The 18,845-nt window shown below is 39.8% G+C and overlaps 1 protein-coding gene across 1 annotated transcript in view; it reads left to right on the forward strand.

The window, feature by feature from the left end:
- LOC311514966 (uncharacterized protein) overlaps positions 1-18,845 on the forward strand; it is a 414,125-nt gene that overhangs the window by 377,711 nt on the left and 17,569 nt on the right. The window contains exon 9 of the mRNA XM_084617718.1: positions 9,310-9,397. The gene's annotated coding sequence lies outside the window, so the exon portion shown is untranslated. The remainder of the gene's footprint in view (positions 1-9,309; positions 9,398-18,845) is intronic.

The following is an 18,845-nucleotide window of genomic DNA, read 5'->3' on the forward strand; positions in this document are numbered from 1 at the left end:
TGTTGAAAATCAGGATCAGTTTTTGAACTGCTTGCTAGACCCTAAACTAATTACATTCACAATGAATCCTATTTGTAATGATAAGTTAGACCAGCACGACTTAAAAACCAATTGCCAAGTAGTTATTATGAGAGAAGAAAATTGATTGTGGTGAGTTGTAAGTAAGGGAAATGGACAATTCCTTCTCTCCTCTCCACATTTCAGAGGGACCCATGCAATGGACATAGTCTGCTGTAACCCCTAAAGGGTACAGTGGTAGGTGCAGTCTTTCTGCACATGTAGGTGTTCCAGGAGGCAATGCCTCCCAGAACTCCAAGAGACTAGTGTGGCTCTGTACTATCCTTAGCATAGGAAAGCAGGCCTGCTAGAACTCACTCTGTCAGTGGTCTGAATGTTTGTTGTAAGTTGAATTATCTGTCTCATGCATCTTCCTAAATTAACAAAAGAGTGCCAGTAAATAAAGTCCCAACTTTTCCTTGAACAGGACAGGATTTCAGTTTAGTGGATTATGACTATACAAGGTGCAAAGCAGTGGGAAAACAGAACTAATTCACCATGCTGTATGTGGATAGGAGATTATTCCCTAACCTTGAAGGTGAGCTGCATACGTATTAAGCCTGAGATTTGAATAGTCCTAGTGTACAGAATAGCACTAATTATTAATTGTCATAAAATTATCCAACCCTCTTAAAATGCAAGAAGAGTTCAACTCTATTACCTTATGCAGCTGGGAATTGCTCTGTGACGTATTTCCTTTCCCTTTTTCTCTTCTAAATTTACTTGCCATTAATTTTATAAAATTTAATGGTCTTAGAGAGCTGGTACTGAGAGAGGAACTCATTCGGCCTCGCTCGAATTTTATAGGGAGAGCTGAGCTAAAGAAGTATATCTGTTGTTCAGCAGAGGCTCACTTATGTGTTTCTACAGTCCAGACTCTGAATGGAATAGGCCTCCTGGCATTTGCATGGTGGATTGGATGGCTTGGAACTTGCCAAAATTGAACGCTGGCAAGACCGAAGCTCAATCAATTGGGTGAGAGAGCTGTAATTTGTCAGTGTTTCAGAAACTGCTAAACATTTCAGCTGGAACATCAGTGTGACTGTATCATGATCAGTGGAACTGGAGTGAGGGCCCATGTTCCTTAGATGGACTATTATTGTAATAGGACACTGGGAGAGATGGGGAGTTAGGTTGGAAGCAACTCAGCCACATGGGTAGTGCACAGGGTTTAATCAAGTTCCACTTAACCTGTATACAGCATCTCTTTGTGAATGAAACAAAGACGTACGTGAGGACTTTATTTCACTATTACCATTTATGCATGGATGCTTCAACTGTGCTACCATCAGAGTGGGCTCTGGAGCTCCACAACATTCGTTTTGATCTTTAGATCCGAGAATATAAAGAGTGAGTGAGTTTTATAGGGTACTGTCCCGTGCAGACAACTGTTTCCTCATTTATTCCTGTCAATTTGTTACTTTTTTAACTGCACACTGTGGGATTACTTGGTGAGTTTGGGTTGTTGTTTTTTTTAGTATATATTAATGCTAGAAAGCAGTTTATGCACACACAGCTCTTTTTAAAACTTGCGCAAGTGAGCCAGCAATGACCTTCTACTCTAAAGAATTGCTGGACAGGTGGCCGAAGGCATCTGCTGTTCTTGCTGGAAATAAGATTAAAAAAAAAAATCTCTGTGGGGCTAGTAGAGAAAAAACAGGAATTAGGGGAGGAGTGTTATAAACAAAACCCTAGACTCCCTCCATATGGCTGTGAGCAGATTTCCCTGGGCTTGGCCTTGGGCAGGCCAATCCCCTGCCGTGCAAGTTCACTGGAGTGCAATGGCCTGTTATTAGAGGGTTGTGCTTTCTAACACCTGGGTGATGAATGAACTTTCCAGTTAGTAATTAGACACCTCCTTGCAGGCAGCAGAAGTAAGTGAGTCTGTGTGTGTGTGTGCGCGGGCATGCATTGTTTTCAGAAGCGGGGGGGGGGGGGTCCTAAAAAGCATTTTAAAAAGAGCTTACATTACAGTGTTTCATGTTAGCTTGCTTCTCTGGAAGGACAGAATTGGGACTAAAGTTAATTTCATATTGGATTTCACAAGGGGACATTCCTGCTGGATTCTCAACTGATTTTTTCCCCCTAAAAACCCAATATCACATTACAGATATTCAAAATAAATGTGTTGTGCAAGCTAATGGGTAATGAGGTACTTAAGAGATCTTCCTGACCTCCCACCCCACCCTCTAGAGTCCAGAGAAGTTAGCATTCATTGACAACTCCAAAGGGATTTATTTAAGCCTAAAATAGGTATTTCTTTGGACTTAATTATAGGAAGTGCTTGAGCTGCTGAATTAAAATGCCAAAAGAGATTCATTTAGTCCAAAGCAAATCCTTTCCTGTTCTCAAATTAAGTCTTTTCAAAATAGTTTGAAAGAAACAAGAAAAAAGAAAAGAGTGAACATTACCTATTTTTGTGGTGGTTATGCCTGCTTTTGAGGTCTGCTTTATCTGTGTACAGTCAAAAACTTCAGTAATAATTCCAAGTGCCTTTACTGATATCTGTTGGTACAGATCACAGCTGATCAGCTTCTGACACTCTTGCTGTTAATAAGCAGTGGGTAATAAACAGTTCAGTATGAGGTATCCACTGTTTGAAAACTACAAGCATTTTATGATTGGTATGTGAGGGGGCTAATTTCTATTTATTTACTTTTCTGTACAAAGCCCTAGAACCAATGGTCAGTGACTTGCTGCTAAACCTCAGTTCTGTCATGGTCTGGTCAACAACTTTGAAGCTGGAAGTTGTGGACCTGAACAGTAATCAGCAGCAGTTTCACTAGATTCAATCAAGCAAGGCTAATTAATGCCAGCCGAGAGTCTGGCCCTGACTCCTTCGGAGATGAGCATTCAAGACAGATGCTGGTAGATTAAGACTCTGACCGTGCAAGCAAATACATGGATCGTCATTAAAGTCAGTGTGACTCCTTGCAAGCAGAAGGGTCTGCTTGTTCAGAGCAGTGTGAAAAATTGGGGCCTAAGAGGGTTTTTTTTGCCTTATGTATGGTTAGTGCATTCAAATAAAATTCCCAGTATTCACTTGAATAATGATTTCTTAAAATCTCTTATGTAGCAATTAGTGATTTTTCCTAGTCTGTTTGTTTCCATTTACAACACAAGTATTTTGCCCTCATCACTCCCTGCTGAGGAAATACCCATGGGAGTAAAATCTGGGGGAGGGGTCAGGGAAAGGGGAAGTTTGTGAGTTCCCCTTTTCTTGGATTGTTCTGTTTGGGGTCAGCCACCAAGTTCTGCCCTGGCTATCTGCAGGAGACTAGAGTTTATGCTTCCTTGATAGCTCCAGAACCTACTCCGCTTTAGCTCCCTGACAGTGTGATTCCTGTGGAACTATAATGAGGAGTCCTTGTGGCACCTTAGAGACTAACACATTTATTTGGGCATAAGCTTTCGTGGGCTAAAACCCACTTCATCAGATGCATGGAGTAAAAAATACAGTGAGCAGTATAAATATTACAGCACATATTTCACTCCATGCATTTGATGAAGTGGGTTTTAGCCCACGAAAGCTTATGCCCAAATAAACGTGTTAGTCTCTAAGGTTCCACAAGGATTCCTTGTTGGTTTTGCTAATACAGACTAACACGGCTACCACTCTGAAACCTATGGAACTATGCTGCCAATCTCATAGGGGGCTCCGTTCTAATGTTGAGGGGAAACGGAGAACCCTTTGCTAGGTTTTCTGCAAGTGGGGACAAGGAAATGATGTATACCCTCTGGGTCTTGGTCCAGGCCCATCTGCAGTTACCTCCAGCCCCTTCTCCAGCCACAGAGGAAGCTACCTCCTTTCCACATGGGAGGACATTTGCATGTAAGGGACCTTCCATGCCAGAGAGTCCAGCCATATATACAATATATTGTATTCTGCCCTTATATAAATATTTTATTCTGCTTTCATGTATGCATGCACAAGTCCTATTCCCTTTGGTGGGAATAGCACATGTGCTGTTCTTTATTTGCAGTGCCTAAGCCAGGTTGCAGTAGTGTATGAAGCCAGGAAGTAGTATATGAAGCCATTTCTTTCAAATATTTGTCACCATTTTGAGTGGTGAAAACTGTTGCTGAACAACATGTGAAAATTCAAGACAATCAATTGGGCATTATAAAAATGTACAAAACTGCAGACAAATAAAGTTTTGTTGAAAACTTTTTAGCATGAATATTCATCCAGGAATTTCCAGCCTTTTAAAAACCAACTCTGTCTGCCTGATTTCACTTTGAATTCAAGCTGTACACATGAAATGTTTTGAGGAATCAGGCCAATATTCTTGAGTGTACATCATTGCCAGTTTGTGAAAGGGCATTTGTCAAGTTAGCAATCTGCAGAGCCTTCTACCACATGATCTGTCTGTCTACCCAGGCAGCTTTAGGTCCTGCTGATTTTTTAAAAAAGAATGGGTTCAGCATTTCAACAGTTCATGGCTAAAACAATGCAAGATTGTGCTTCCTGTGAATTGTACATGACAATGCATCAGCTAATGAAACTTTCTAAAAAGGCATGCTCGCTTGCTCTGTTTCTTTGCTTACAACGAAAACAAATACAAACAACTGCTTGCTAAAACTTTAGCAGTGGTGTCAGGTATTATGGACTTAATGAATAACTAAACATTCCATATGAATATGATTTTGGACAATTAGTTTAAATTGCAATGGAACTTTTACAGTTACTTAAAGACCATAATCACTGTTAGAAATTTGCTATAACTGCTGCAGTTTGTGCAATGCAAAGCATTGGAACAAAATTAGACCTTAAATATATATTATAAAATGGAGTTTCTCACAATACCTAAATTTAGAATAAATAGGATGGATTTTATTTATTTAGAATTTTTTCAGATGATTACGTATTCGTATACTTGAAAAATAATCTCCAACCAGATGGTTTGTGCTAGTATTTGGCTGAATAGAGTATTAGATGAAATACTTCTTTAGATAATGTAATGTACAATATATGGCAGATATACTGCATCCTTTAGGAGAGAAGTACATGCTTTAATCCTGAACACATAATTTCTCAAAAATATACACTGTCTCTCAACTTCTCACATTAAATAATTAAGTTACCCCATTTAAAAATTCTGCAGGGCCTTACTCTCCAAAGGTTTGCACAAGCACATTTCACTACTTGAAAATAGTTTCTGAAGGCAGTTCACGTACAGGGCCCAGTTGTCTTCATTAAGAGCACGACTGGTTTCAAGATGTTGAGGTAGATTTATAAATAAATAGTCACATGCATAAAAACAAAATATAATGTGCAGAGTGATGTGTTGTGTTGTTTGCAGATATATTTATGTTGCATATTATCTGGCACATGTATATAACACATATACACTTTCTGCTGCCCTCTGGTGGATGGAACCTGCACTTGTTAAAGAATATTTGAATTTGTCACCATCCAAGGGCTAGACTTCAAATAGGATATATGCTATGGTACTATAAATATGTAATGACATATGCTTTAGAGCAAATAAAATAAATCTGTGAGGTTCACAACCTTGCACTTCACAAGTTTTCCCCATAAGAATTTTCACCCTACTCACTATCTTTTATTAGTGCCCTTTCTGCCCTGAAGTGTTTTCTACAACGTACTGTAACCTCTGCAGTGTTCTCTTTCAAATTAGCTATGCTTTCATCATCTGATATTGAACTATTTGTCATAACTGACCTACAATTCATTAGACTAACAAACAAAACAGTGTTATGTACAAAGTACCAGAGACGTGAATGGTTCTTTATTTAATACATATGATCAAATCACATTGAAGTCAAGAGTTTTTGCCATTGACTTCAGTTGGGCCATAATTTTATCCATAGTTTAGACAGTTCCCTGCCCCAAGGAACTTTCAGCCTAAAGAATGCAACCCTGAGAGATTTTGAGACCTCTAAGAATCAGGCCTTGAGTTTGACAAATGCAAAAAACCAACAACTAAAGATGAGGTAACCCTTGCAGTATCATGTATAGAATTGACAGGTATCACATAAACAGAGAGACAGACACAAAGAAAGAAGATAAAGGAAAGAAGAGTGATGCTAAGGGTATAATACTTTACAATTCAATAAAAAGAAAAGGAGTACAAGTACTCCTTTTCTTTTTGCAAATACAGACTAACAGGGCTGTTACTCTGAAACCTACAATTCAATATGGAGTTGCCAAATCTTATGTCAGGAGTAGCTTGGAGGAAATATGGATGGTGTGTCTTTTAGTCCATTTCATAGTATACATGGACTACGTAAAATATTCTCTCAATTGTATTCAACATTCTGATTTAAGTCAGGTTGACAGCTCTAGTCATACATTTGCTATTTATTGGCTCTGGTAAAAGCACATTTTGAAAGTGATCTGTCTCCAGTAGTGATTCATTGTTTAATATAGGGGGTCGGCAACCTTCAGCACACAGCCCATCAGGGTAATCTGCTGGCGGGCCGTGACACATTTTGTTTACATTGACCTCCACAGGTACGCCCCCCCACATAGCTCCCAGTGGCCGAGAATGGTGAACCACGGCTACTGGGAGCTGCAGGGGGCCGGGCATATGGATGGTCAATGTAAACAAAATGTCTTGCACCCGCAAGCGGATTACCCTGATGGGCCGCATGCTGAAGGTTGCCAACCTCTTATTTAATAGTAGCTATCTCCTAGATTTCAGAACCCTGCCCCACAACTGCTAAGATACAGTTGCTCTGGGGAACCATTTGTAGCTTCGGTGAGAGACAAACTGTTGAGCTGCATTCCTAATATTCATGCATAGACAAGGAGATATAATAGATTTCAGTGGAAAAGGTATCCTTTCTAGGTCTTGTGTCCAAAAAAAAAAAAAAGAAGTTACCATTTACTCAGAGCAGATATATCTGAATTCCTGTTCTTGGGGATATTTTCAGTGTACAATGAATGTTACTAGGCCCATTCTGTGTAATTGGAATGATTTCCAATTATTCTGACTTTTAAACATCCAACATTGAAATGAGTGTGCACTTATGTATTTGTGTTGGTTGTTAAAAGAGTAGAAATCTGGCTTGACTGTAAGGTTTAATTTTTCTAAAGAACAAAATTATTTTTTTCAACTACTCAATCTCTTTGATGAACACTCGACAAGAGTATACATTTTAATTAAAAATTATACACTCCTGGATCTTGAAGAAAAACATCTTAAGATACTTGACAGTGGCCTGAATGCTTTTGAAGCTTCTCAACTCTTTGGGGCAGGGAACATCTTTTTGATCAGGGTTGATAGAAAACCTATCCCACTGGGGTTCCTGGGTGCTATGCTAATACAAATATAGGACCTAGGTAACTCTGCGGGTATGTTAAGTTTATCAAAGCCAAGCACCACCCCAGGCATTCTGAGTTCGAACACAACCCATAGCAGAAATCTGAAGTTAAAAAAAAAAAAAAACAGGCTCCAATCTGCGGCTACCAAAAGGGTTCTTTCTGGGAACAATTTATGGAAGGTTGTGGTGGAGTCTCCATCACACAGAATTTTTAAATAAAGATTGGATGTTTTTCTAAAATATATGTTCCAAGAATTATTTTGCAGAAGTTCTATGGCCTGTGTTATGCAGAAGGTTAGCTTAGATGATCACAATGGTCCCTTCTGGCCTTGGAATCTGTGAAATAATAAATAGTAATACAAATAAATAACATTATTGTTAATTTGTGTTACGGTCATGGATAGAGGCCAGGATCTTGTTGTGTTAGGCACTGAAAAAGGTATAACACAGTTCTTGCCCTGAAGAGATGAAATAAACAAACAATCAAGACAGTCATGGGCTTCAGGAAAAATATGCTAACTGTTTGCTAAATAGCCCACATTAGTTACTTCAGTGTAGCAGGTGGGATGGAACTGTAGGAGGGAAACAGACACATACAGAATCTTAAACTTCAAAATGTGTAGGTAGTGTAGTCAGGCGTGACTACTTCTACTGGAATCAGGAATAATCTGTGGGTGCGATTCTACATTAGAATTATATTAGAATGATCTTCTTCAGGAAAGTTTCAGAGTAGCAGCTGTGTTAGTCTGTATCCGTAAAAAGAAAAGGAGTACTTGTGGCACCTTAGAGACTAACAAATTTATTTGAGCATAAGCTTTCGTGAGCTACAGCCCACTTCATCGGATGCATACAGTGGAAAATATAGTGGGGAGATTTTATATACACAGAGAACATGAAACAATGGGTATTACCATACAGACTGTAACAAGAGTGATCACGAAAGGTGAGCTATTACCAGCAGGAGAGCCTCTGTGTGTGTGTGTGTGTGTGTGTGTGTAACCTTTCACTACAAAAGTACCCTCCCGCCCCCCACTCTCCTGCTGGTAATAGCTCACCTTTCCTGATCACTCTTGTTACAGTGTGTATGGTCACACCCATTGTTTCATGTTCTCTGTGTATATAAAATCTCCCCACTATATTTTCCACTGTATGCATCGGATGAAGTGGGCTGTAGCTCACGAAAGCTTATGTTCTCATAAATTTGTTAGTCTCTAAGGTGCCACAAGTACTCCTTTTCTTTCTTCAGGAAGGTTTGTCATATCACTTCCTTCATGTGTTGTTTCCCTGATTCAAATCTTATAAACCTATGAAAGACAATAATTGCATGTACTTCTGTACCTACATCATCCCCTGTTGAGATATTTTTCCCAAAGTTTGTGGGATGCCTGAAATCTTCTGACCAATGATATCATGTGCTAAGTGTTGTTGTTGTGGGTTTGTTTGTCTTTTTGTTTGTTTTCCCACTCATCCCCTGCTCATCATGCCTCATTTCTAGTGGAGTGATGAAATGGGTGGCTTTCTGGGAAATAAAGCATGGATGCAGCCGGCCACTTACAAAGTGACCTACTTGCCCAAACTCTATCCAATTCAAGATAGTGTGAAACAGATTCTCTTTTGGACACCAACCGAGTCACAGTTCAGAGGACCAGATACTGAGTTGGTGTCAATCAGTATAGTTCCACTAAGGCAACAGAGCTATGCCAACATACACCAACAGATATCTGGCCCAGAATGCCTAAATTAAATGCTAATGTTAACTATATTAGAGAGAGAGACATTTTTACAAATTGTACCCAAACCACTTTTAAATCAGTTTAATTTACTATTTGAAGCTTTGCTCTATTTTAATGGGTTATATTACTTTATGCTGACTACATTTAACTTATTTTTGCACAGAGTGCTTTAACAGAATAAGAAATGGACAGAATCTCTTTGAACTTTGTCTCTATTTTGCTATCTTAGGTATTATATAGTTGCTTTTGGATGGAGGCTCTTAGAAGTCTGGAGAGAGAGGAAGAAATGGATAAAGCAAAACGGGGTAACAGTTCAGGTGTGTGTTAGGAAAGTTTTCTGGTTTTTTTCCCCCCAACTTAAAAAGACTTGCCTAAAGCTATTGAAATGTTTTTGTGATTAATTTATAATCTGAAGCACATTATAAAAATTTGTAGTATTCCAAGAAGGTTAAATTGCTTTGAAACCGTATATGTCAGAATTAATTTTCTCTAGTTTTTTCAAATTAAGAAAATAGAATATATTCGGGAGAGTGCAACAAAGGTTACATAGGAGCGGAGTACCGAGGCTATTAACTTGTTGCTTCTGTTGTGTAGACACTGAACTGTTGATATTGTCCCTGTGTTTCTGTGCTTTCCTGGTCTCGTATTTGAAAATGGAAATTAATGCTGATATTATTTGGGATTAGCGTTGAAATTATTTCTACTTGTGACAGAGGGAGAAGCAGAGAGGCACAAAGAAGGGGAACACCTTGGAAGAATACCATAGCAGCTGCACGCTCTGTAAATAGCATTTAAAATACATTAAAAATCACTTGGCTGATCTTCAATGCACTTTGTAAAATACAGTATGTACTGTTTCAAAAATATGCACTGTAAAGGCCAAATGTGCATCTCAGGGCAGAATTTGACCCTGTTAGGTCAGAATAGATGGACCAAATGCCCTTTTGGAATTTGTCTTTAAAACATGTGTACATGCTATACTATACCAAGTCTAAAAAGTCTGCGTCTTTAATTAAACTGGTCCCTGACAGGCCACTTCAATGGCTATTCAAATTAATTCTGTAATAAATACTAAATCTTTACAAAAATTTGGTTTAATTTTTTAAATATTATTTGGTCTAAAAGAAAATCAGCTCCTGATTGACACACTAAAATACTGCATATATTGCAAAATTTCATACTGTTTTCAAAGTTCATGGAATCTAAGCATATTTGGCATCTCAGTTTTCATTGTGTATTATGACAAATGAAGATGTCCACAACTCTTGAAAATGTATTACACCTGTTCATCACTCCTGATATTTTCACACAATGCAAATATGAACCATTAGAAATAAAATATACATAAATACACAATGGGCTTCTCACAGGATGTACCCAACCTAGTAATAATAGGTCACAGACTGTTTAAGAGGCACCTCAATTCACTGTCTCTCCAAAAGCCTAAGGGGAAAAAGGTGAGCTTGGCAGAATGCTCTGATTGTTAACAAATCTGGGCTCTATTGGACTAAGGAGGGAAGTGAATATGAGAATTCAAGAACCTTTATTAAAAAAAACATACAAAAAAACCTGACACTTGAGCCCTTTCTTAAATAATGGGGTTGTTAACTCAAACAACTTTGTTGCTCACAACTGTGGTGGTATCACACAAGGAGATAAGTATTTTTCAGTTACTCAGGTCCTTATACATTTAAGACCAATGCCTTGAACTCCACCTAGTAAATGTAACATCTGTCAGTGCAGATTATAGGCTATTGTCATACTAGGTTCTCTGTGTGAAGCAGTCAGATGGCACATAACCAAGATTCGCCACCAAATTTGGCTCGCTGGTTGGATCATTAGCTTGCCGTTGCTGGGTACTGATGGGGAGCACAACGTGAATGCTGATCCACTGCCCCTCATGCAAGCAACCTACATAGGCTGGTTGATGTACAGCTGCACAAAGCTATGCGTATTGTTACTGGGACCTTATGGGCAACTCCGTTGCCATGGCTCCCAATTCTTAGCAACATAGCAGTGCCCCATATTCACCATGAAAAGATCTCTGTCACATTGCTGGCTAAGAACGATGAGACAAGTCACCTGCCATTGTACACAGACCTCTTCGACCACCCACCTGGTCACCTGTCTTCTGGCCCTTTATGGTCATTTATGCCACCACAGGACAGTGGAATCTGCTTGGCTCAGCAAGTGGTCACTGACGACGGTCGTTAATCGCTCTCTCATCACTGACCCAACCATCCGTCCACCAGTTCTGATTTGCCAAGGGACCTGTGGTCATCTCTGAACTGGTTTTGAACAGGACAGGGCAACAATGCAGCAAATCTCTTTAAATAGTTTTTTTCTAATGACCCGCGATGCAGCTGCAGTCAACTTCATAGTATGTCGCCTATCATTATTGAGTGCCCACTGACTTATTTCGACAGCAGGCTACCAGCTTTCCACCAGGCTGATGATGGGCCATTAAATGTTGGGCACATTGCGCATATGCTGCTGGTGATGATGTGTGAAGCACTGCTTGATTTTTTTCTAAATGCATAATGCAGCCATGGAGCTTCAATTTCTAGATCAGGGATCAGCAACCTTTGACACGCAGCCCATCAGGTAAATCCGTTGGCGTCCACAGGTTCGGCCGATCGCAGCTCCCACTGGCTGCGGTTCGCCATTCCAGGCCAATGGGGGCTGCGGGAAGTGGCGTGGGCTGAGGGATGTGCTGGCCGCCACTTCCCGTAGCCCCCATTGGCCTGGAATGGCAAACCGCGGCTAGTGGGAGCTGCGATCAGCCAAACGTGCAGACGCTGCAGGTAAACAAACCGTCCCAGCCTGCCAGTGGATTTCCCTGACAGGCTGCATGCCAAAGGTTGCTGATCCCTGTTCTAGATGCTCTCATAATGAAACCCATATCTAATCTCAAGGCAACTAAAGAGCAAATATGGGGCACTGCTATGTGGTATCACAAGAGGCCACACTGTTATCTCCAGGTGAAGACAGAACAAACCCCTCTTGGAAATATCTGCTACTTCTGAATCCAGAACTACATCTGGATCTAACAAGCCTCCAAAGTTCATAACTAACAGCATAACAATCGTTTAGTTGGGGATGTGGACATAAACTCTTTAAGCTCTTCTGATTGCTTCTCCTAGGCTACTAACACCATCTCAGTCTTGTCTGACTTGAGTGACTAACAGGCCTCAATTTAATTAAGACTCTGAGTCGACCTTTACTCTGTATAAGCTATGTCAAAGAAGAAAGAAATATAGAATTGAGTGTTAAATAGTATAGTGAATAGGTAAGTGTAATTGATTTGTCAATTATCTTTGTATATTAAGAGACAAAGAATAAAGAGCTGTACAACACTATGTTCTGGGTGAAATCCTAGCCCCACTGAAATCAGGCAAAACTCCTATTAACTTTAAGGGTCAAGGTTTCACCCAATGGCTCCTTCTCCTAATGGCCCAGTATACATGTTGAACAGGAATAGTAACCAGCTAGAATCCTATATGATGCTGCAGAAAGCCCTTGTTGCAAAAGGGCAATTACATAACATTGGGACTTCTGAAGAAGAAAGGTTCTCTTCCATAGACATCTGATTTAATTAAGTAGGTACCCTTATATGTCAATAAATCCTTATTGTCAACTGTAGTAAAGGTAGCTGCTTTTCATGACTCTCGAGGCTGAGATCATCAATGAATGCCACCAATGTTGTTTGTGTATAATCCTTAAACCTCAGTTCAGACTGACTGGAGTCTAGTAAATCTGAGGACTCATGATAGAGTTTAACTATCACAATCTTCTTGACCCCCTTTTCAAAAAAAAATAAAAAATAAAAAAGGAGGTTGCAGACATGTCAATGTCAAGAGATGATGGCCTTAGTTCAAGCTACGAAATACTGCTTTCAAAAGGGCAGAGTGCAAGTCAAAGTGAAGCTGTGACAACATCATCAGGCTAAAACACAGTGTGCCAGTGTTCACCTTTGCTAGCCATGAAGGACCCCCTCAACACCTTCCTAATCTAGCACAGAGCACATCCATGAAACTTAACGAGCTACAGTGGTTGAAAGTCAAACTGCGAGACTCAGCATTTTCCCCTTTAAGACACTGATGTGCCACTACATCAGTAGATGACATTTCTCCAGATCCAAGCAACTGTGATGCTTTGCCATGTTATGTTGCAGTCAGGGTGCACAAACCTTTATGCTGTGTCTAGATGGAGGCAACCATAAAGCCAGGTTCTAAGCCCCCCAAACCTGGAATAGTTCCATTGTGCAAAGATGTACTTTTAATAGTCAAGCATTTGTTTTAAAAAACAAAACAAAACAGCAAAATAATCTGTTTTTTACCCAGCCATACCTGGTTAGAATGAAAAATAAAAGTGCAAGCATGATGATGACTTAGCACAAATCTCAAGAAATTCACTTAAAAACTAAAAGTACTCTTTATAACCATGCTTTATCGCTAGCTTGTGTACTATACACATCACTTGTGTATTTTGTAAGCAGTTTAACAAGAATCTTTCAATTGCTTTGGATTTTTTTAAATCCAGAATAATGGATGCAAGGTTTCTCAGAAAAAGCCTGCAACATGAAAGATGATATATCAGGAAATGAAAACTTAAATGTCCCCAAGGAAAACATGCTTCACTGGGGGAATTACAGCAGATGTTTACATTTTTGGCTGTCTGTGAGGAAATAACATACGTCTGTTTCATTGATTTGTTTATCAAATACTGACATAGGTTCCTATCGCTGGTGATGGGAAACAAATCAGAATCATAAATACCAGAAACACAAAATAAGAAGATCCCTATTTCAACCCTGAAATTAATCAATGGCCTTTAGCCTTCGTGCAGCAAAGTTTTAATAAGTTATGATTTCATCTGATAAGGGTTGAGTTCTTTCCCCATTGTATAAATACCCTCTCACAGTGAAAATCTAGGAAACATGAAGGAACTCTTCAAGGACCCCTTGACTGAGTTCTTTCCTGACCATTCACTAAGGATGTGGGGTTTTCCCCCCTCATGGATGAACTCCAGTGAATCCCCAAGGAGCTACATGAATCCCTGGGGATCATCAGGAGGCCAGAACCATCTGTATAAAGACCCTGTGCCTCAGCAACAGATCCATACCCTTGTTGCCCAATGAGCAGCATATGGCTCTTAAAATGGAGGTGAAAAGGTTTCAGTGAAAGTCATACAGTCCAAGGGTGCTTAACTTTTCCTGGGGACTCTTCCTTGGCCCAGTAGGAGAAAAGTGCATCTCTGAGTTTGCAGCACCCAGAATGAAGCTGCAAACTCCCTGTCCTACAGTCTGCCCAGTCCAACTCCCTGCTTGTGTTTCCTAACCCCAGAGACTGGCCTCCACAGGGGGTGGGGGACAGTGCTGCACAGGTGGCTGACCCCTCCCCACCCTTCCACATAAAAGAGTTCAGTGTAAAGAGTCCCCAGTCCCTCCCATGGTTTTTCTCTATTAGGGGCATGCTAGAGCAAGAAAGAGCATAATGCTGCTTTGAAAAATAAACACATGACTGTGTTGTAGATTTAACCTAAGCATTTATCCCATTTTTCTGTCATTCATAACTAAAGGACCACCAGCAAGCTTAGTGCAACCTCTGGCCTTCATTAACCACATTGTAGCTTTCCCTCCTGAAAAGTCTTTCCTTCTCTGTCTTATTCTGTGTCACTTAATGGGTTAAGTACCTCAGAAAATGGGCAGTTTTGAAGCAGTAGATTATCCATTCACTGCTACTTGTCCCCCGCCCCTCTGTCCCCCACCTTCTGTTCCTTTCTTTGCAATTTCAATGAAAGATGGAGAAGAACAAAAAGATTTGGAGGAAAGTCAAGCTAATCAGATTGAATCCCCTTCAGTTCAGAAATGTAGGAGTTAAGTCTTGTAGCTCAGGCTCTGAGCTGTTCAATAAATTGAGAAGTGTGTGTTGGGGAGAGGATTGAGGGGGAAAATGGGGGAAGGCCAAGGAGAGCATTCTTTATGGTGTTTTGTAGCCTCTGGGAAAGGAAAGCATTGCTCTTTCAGAAAAGTCAGATTAGCGTGCTCCTTCAGGCACCTCATCTGGAGAAACTTTTCCATGGCTGCATTATAATCACTGTCATCTGGAAAAGAAGGGGAATGCTGTTTTTGTAATGAACAGAATGATTAATTTGGAGCTGTCCAGCAGGGCTTAAGTTCATTTACAGTTTCTCATATTGATGCAGCCATTTTTTCCATGCCCACTCCACCGGCCTATTCCTGAAAAAAGACCTGTTTCAATTCTAAGTGCTGACTGAGTTATCTGAGATCTGAATATGACATCAAGGATAAGATTTCCAGATCATCACAAAGGGGGCAGCATATGGCCCTGTGATTTTAGATCCTGACTCAGCTATGTGCTTAAGCACATGCCTAACTTTAAACATGTAAGTAGTCCCATTGAAGTCAGTAGGACTATTCAAGGGGTTAAAGTGAAGCATGTGCTTAAGTACCTTACTGAATTGGGACCTTATTTTTTAAATGTAACTAATACATTTATTAACGAGGTGTTTTCTGGCTATCTGACAAATGGAATGGACCTGATTTCCCTCAGATTTGCAAGGCTTTACACTGATGTAATTCATTGACTTCAATGGAGTTATTCATAACTATACTGGTGTGTGAGGGGAATCAAGCCAAATAAGTTTTTTCTCTAAATTGATCAGAGCCAGATTCTTCTGCCCTTATACCATAATGAGTAGTACCTTGCTCCATCAGTACTCAAATGGAGCTGGTCACAGATTGGATGTAAATAAATTGGTTGAATTAATAAAAGACTATGCTATTGTCACAGAATTAACATCTCCAGTTTTGAAAATATATGTCTTATCTTTGTTTCAAAAAACCAGTGAGGCATATACCAGCATTATTGTAACAGCAGGGGACCATTATCCTCTAACAATATCCTGGGCCACTGGCAGCATCTGTTAAATATGACTTCACCTACTGCTATAGAAAAAGCATTACATTTAACAGTGGACAGGTCATGTGTTTTTGAAGGAGCGAAAAAACATACAGTATAAACTGCAAATCAAAAAATGAAATGTGAAACTCAAAATAAGATAGGGCAAGATTTTACCCAAAATTAGTTTTGTGGGCAAAAATTATATTTAGTTTATAATTTTCACCCCATCCCCCAAAAAGAAAGGTTTCAAAGAAAATTTAAATTGAGTTTCAAATATCTCAGATTTAAACATTTGGAATTCAATTATTTTCCTCTTCTTTGTTTCAAAATCAACTACAGTATTGAGTTACTATGTTTAACTTCATGTTGCTACACATCATCAAAATGCAAAAACTTAAAGCAGATTGTACTTACCTGTGTTTTTACGAGTACCTTGATGCTTCAAAATATTGAAACCTATCCAAGTCATAGTGTTCCAAATTTTTTTTTGATCAATGGCTCCATGTCTAGTTGGCAGCTGGTATCAAGTGGAGTGCCCCAAAGGTCGGTCCTCGGGCCAGTTTTGGTTCAATATCTTCATAAATGATCTGGAGGATGGTGTGGATTGCACCCTCAGCAAGTTTGCAGATGACACTAAACTGGGAGGAGAGGTAGATACGCTGGAGGGCAGGGATAGGATACAGAGGGACCTAGACAAATTAGAGGATTGGGCCAAAAGAAATCTGAGGAGGTTCAACAAGGACAAGTGCAGAGTCCTGCACTTAGGATGGAAGAATCCCATGCACTGCTACAGACTAGGGTCCAAATGGCTAGGCAGCAGTTCTGCAGAAAAGGACCTAGGGGTTACAGTGGACGAGAAGCTGGATATGAGTCAACAGTGTGCCCTTGTTGCCAAGAAGGCCAATGGCATTTTGGGATGTATATGTAGGGGCATTGCCAGCAGATCAAGGGACATGATTGTTCCCCTCTATTCGACATTGGTGAGGCCTCATCTGGAGTACTGTGTCCAGTTTTGGGCCCTACACTACAAGAAGGATGTGGAAAAATTGGAAAGAGTCCAGCGGAGGGCAACAAAACTGCTTAGGGGACTGGAACAAATGACTTATGAGGAGAGGCTGCGGGAACTGGGATTGTTTAGTCTGCTGAAGAAAAGAATGAGGGGGGATTTGATAGCTGCTTTCAACTACCTGAAAGGGGGTTCCAAAGAGGATGGATCTAGACTGTTCTCAGTGGTAGCAGATGACAGAACAAGGAGTAATGGTCTCAAGTTGCAGTGGGGGAAGTTTAGGTTGGATATTAGGAAAAACTTTTTCACTAAGAGGGTGGTGAAACACTGGAATGTGTTACCTTAGGGAGGTGGTGGAATCTCCTTCCTTAGAAGTTTTTAAGGTCAGGCTTGACAAAGCCCTGTCTGGGATGATTTAGTTGGGGATTGGTCCTGCTTTGAGCAGGGGGTTGGACTAGATGACATCCTGAGGTCCCTCCCAACCCTGATATTCAATGATTCTATGATTCTATGATTTACAGCACTAGAAACCCTTAGAAAATTAAACTAGTAATAAATATAGGGATAATTGACAGATACACAGTATGCATTCTGTGAAGAGAACTTGGCTACTTCAGCAGGAAACAGTATATAGTATATTTGAATGCTGCGTATCCTAATATGGTTTAATATATGGTCAAAGAGAAACTGCATTTAAAATTAATAGGAACTGGGAAGATATTTGGCAAATGTGGGGAGATAACTTTTAATACTTTTGTAAATATGTACTTTATAGTGGTTTTATTGCAATTTACCTTTTAGCGGGTTTTTAGAAATTCACAAAGCATAGGTAGCATACTGTCATACACACAATTTTCTAATTTACCTGAGATTTTTAATATTTTCAGTGTAAAGATAGGCTCAGAACATTAGCAGGTTAGTATAAGTGAAAAGTAATATAAGTAATAAAATCTTAGACCTTGATTCTGCAATTGTCTGTATTTAGGCACATCCTTGCACTTGCTCTGAGCCCCATTGAAGTCCAAGTTACACACTTGCACATCTGGAGGATCAGAGCCTTACGTCCTCACAGGACTAATACTCAACCTTTCAGCTTAGGTTCTATTGCAGAGCTCCACTCTTCCCCTCACAGGCTCAAACCTCACCAGCCATCTAAGAATGTAGTAATATTTCTAACTGTGAACTCTTTGGGAACCATAAACAAAGCTGTTTTGACCTTTTCTGAGTTATGCTGTATGAATCTATATTTTCTCCAGTCTTTTGATCAGGAGAGATTTGTACTCAGACAGCACACAAATGGCTGATGTTTGAAATTTCAAATTAGCTTGATTCGTAGATTGAATGGAGACTGAAAAATGTAGCCAAGTTTGAAGAAAATTCGTTCAGTAGTTTCACTTAACCTTAGCAAGGCAGATCTTTTTCTCTCAGATTGTAGACGCATGGTTAAAGCTGTCTGGATTTTAGAGGAGGAATAGCTAGATCAATCAATGAGTAAGTCCCACTGGCTGAAATTTTTGGCTTCACAAGCCCAGTGGGCAAGGGCCAGATTCTGATCTGTTACTCCATGAATAGTCAATGTTAACTTAAATGGGGACTCCTCTACATGTAATATGTCATTTCTCCTCCACTCCGGCCCATACTTTTTGTTTAAAAAGGGTGTGTGTAGGAGGGAAATTAATATTAGACAGAAATATTTTTTGTAGAGAAACAAGTTGATTTAAAAAGGCCATTACCCTGAAAGCTCCCCAGTATTAATGGAGCTTTAAGCTTCCACTAGAGGATATGGCTTAGTGGTCTAAATATCATGTTTGAAAAATTTACTCATTCTGTAGT

The sequence above is a fragment of the Lepidochelys olivacea genome (genome assembly GCF_965140295.1).
Source record: "Lepidochelys olivacea isolate rLepOli2 genome assembly, chromosome: 1".
NCBI classification, from domain to species: Eukaryota; Metazoa; Chordata; order Testudines; family Cheloniidae; genus Lepidochelys; species Lepidochelys olivacea.